This window comes from Rhagoletis pomonella, unplaced genomic scaffold (assembly GCF_013731165.1).
Source record: "Rhagoletis pomonella isolate Grant_MI unplaced genomic scaffold, Rhpom_1.0 Rhpom_scaffold_00013, whole genome shotgun sequence".
Classification (NCBI taxonomy): Eukaryota; Metazoa; Arthropoda; class Insecta; order Diptera; family Tephritidae; genus Rhagoletis; species Rhagoletis pomonella.
The window spans coordinates 18492620-18495383 of NW_023458567.1; positions in this window are offsets into that span (position 1 = coordinate 18492620).

Consider the following 2764-nt stretch of genomic DNA (forward strand, 5'->3'; position numbering starts at 1 on the left):
TTAATGCAATTATTGATATGAAATATTAATTTATCTGTCGTTAGTATATTAATGTAGTGGCCCAAGCATTCGCTGCCAAGCGCTCATTGTAGCAAGCATACTTTTAACGTGCGTTCTGTCAAACCAACGCCAACGCCAAAGCTAACACGAAAGTTCTATGTGGACCGGCCTTTATACTTAGTGTATGTGCTAAAAATGCAACACCTGATGCGCTGTTTTTTATGTGGTGTTAAATATAATTCAGACACCACTCATTTTTTAACGTGCCTCAATGTCTTTGGCGTAAGGAGCGTTGGGAAAGCAGCTGTGGGGTAGAGCTGCAGCGAAATGCCTTGCTGTGCGTTAAACATTTCAAAGCAGCAGATTTCATAAATGTACCGGAAGGTTCAGGAAAGGCGCGTTTGATGCCAAGTGCTGTTCCTATGACCCTTATGCCGGAAAGTCCCTTCAACAACACTGCAACTCATAAATCAAAAACAGAAAACAACATACAAATTAAAAAATTTTAACTAAAGAAAATAAATAAATAAAAAGAAAACATCAAATTTACTTAAAAACGTCAACCAGCGAAATGTAATTTTTTATTTTTCCTTACACACGCTCACTTTTATTTTTACTCTCCCGAAAACTTTGACTTTTGTAGGTTTGATGTCAATTTGGCTTCTACCTGTTTTTATTGTACCATGATGTTAGCAAACTTCAAAAATGTTCAGGCTGCCTCTCAGCGGTTTTACCTACAAATTTTTGTACCATGGTTAAAATTTGTTAACTTGTATGTTGTTTTCGGTTTTTGATTTGTGAGTTGTACTGTTGTTGGAGGGACTTTTCGGCATAAGGGTCATAGGAACAGCACTTGGCATCAAACGTGCCTTTCCTGTACCTCCCGGTGTAGCGGTATCTGCTTTATATTTAACAGCACATAAAAAACAACGCTTCAGATGTTGCAGTTTTAATACGTACACTAAGTATAAACCGCACAACACTACAAAAATTCAAATGTTAATTAAAATTTGTTATTAACGAACATTCAAAAAAAAAAAAAAAACAACGATAAGACATTCAAAGCGTAACGAAATATAGGAAATAAAAGAAAAACAAGTTGAAGTTTAAAGCTGATGCCACATAAAACTTTTGCTTTGATAAGATGAATTGTATGAAAATGCACAAAGCACGCTACATAGATCGTTGAAGCTGCAGCGCGAAGCGAAAAGATGGCCAACTCCCATCTTTTTGCGCTCTTTGACAATCATTTTATTTATTTTGTTTCGTCCAAATTCGAGTTTTCATGTAGAAACATAAAATTTATTTACATTGCTGATATTTTTAAAGCAAAATATATAAAATCCACAGCAATTTTCCCGAGTAAAAAAGCAGTACAAAATCGTTTTTTTTGCGTTCATTGTGGCATATTTTTGTGTCTGGCGCTTCGCTGGCAAAGTTATAAATGTCACGCAAAGCTACAAAGTTTTATCTGGCATCAGCTTAAAGGTTTGGTTGGAGAGCAACGTCATTTTGGCTTCTACCTGTATTTATGTGCCTTGGGTTTAAAGAGCTTTGTAAAATGACGTGTTCAAACATTTTTCAGTTCAAAAATTTTTTTAAAGCTACTTTATTTCTTATGAACAAAATGTATTCAACAAAGTGTGATTGAATTTGACATTGCTCTTAGAAGAACCATCCTATAAAATCAAATTGAAAAAATTTTGTATACATTTTGAATCGATGGTTTATATTTTTGGCATAATAGTAGGTTCATTCCTTATCTTTTTGGACTAAAATCTGAAAAGTGTCAAAATGCCAGAGCGTAAGCAAAATGCGCTCACTAAAAGAGAATAACAGGAAAAGTAAAGGAACGCAAAAAACCAAATTTTTAGTCCAAAGAATGGCAACAACAAAACTAACGTCAAATAAGAACAGAAATGTATGTACAAAACACATTCACACAAGCACAAGCACAATAAACACTTTCTTTATCAATTATTTTTTGCCTCCTTCCAATTTCAATTCATTTCTTTTACTTTTTAGATTATTCTCACTTTTAGTATTCTTTAATTTCCGTTAATTTAAATTCAGTTCAGTTTGACACTTTTCAGGATTTTGCCAGAAAAAATTCTTCTGACTAAATCTGACTACTTCGGACTGATGCGAGTCACTCTCACTGACTGTTGCTGTCTCATTTTTGCTGTCATTTCCAAGTTAAGGAACGCTTTTTGGACTAAATCTGACTACTTCGGACTTTTTCTGACTATTTCTGGGAGATAAGGAACGCTCCTAGTACCTTAAAAGATAGCATAACTGAGTTGTCAATCACACCTTGTTTAACGCACCTTGCTTATGAATAAGGCCATACATTTATAATTGTTTGCGATTTGACGTTTAGTTTCGGGCACGAAAATGGTTTTTTTGTGTTCTTGTGCTTTTGTGCAGTTTATGCACTTTTGTGGGAGCATTCCGTACTTAGCTCATTTGCCCGAAACTAGCCCGAAATTGTTAAAAAACTATCCTAGTATGTACCACAAATTTCAAACAAAGAAGTCAACGGTAAACGGAAACACAATAGTTGAGTTTAATGACGCCGAAAAAAGTGCAGATCAGCTCAAGTTAGAGCAGAATAGAGAAGCTCTCAGAAAAACAGTCGAGCAAGTAAGAGCAACTCAGATCAAGAATCTCATGTAACACTTTTCGGGCTGTAGTTCTCAAAACGGTTGATTGCTCGACACAAGGTGTATTAAACAAGGTGGTGTTGGGGCGACAGCTGAGTTTT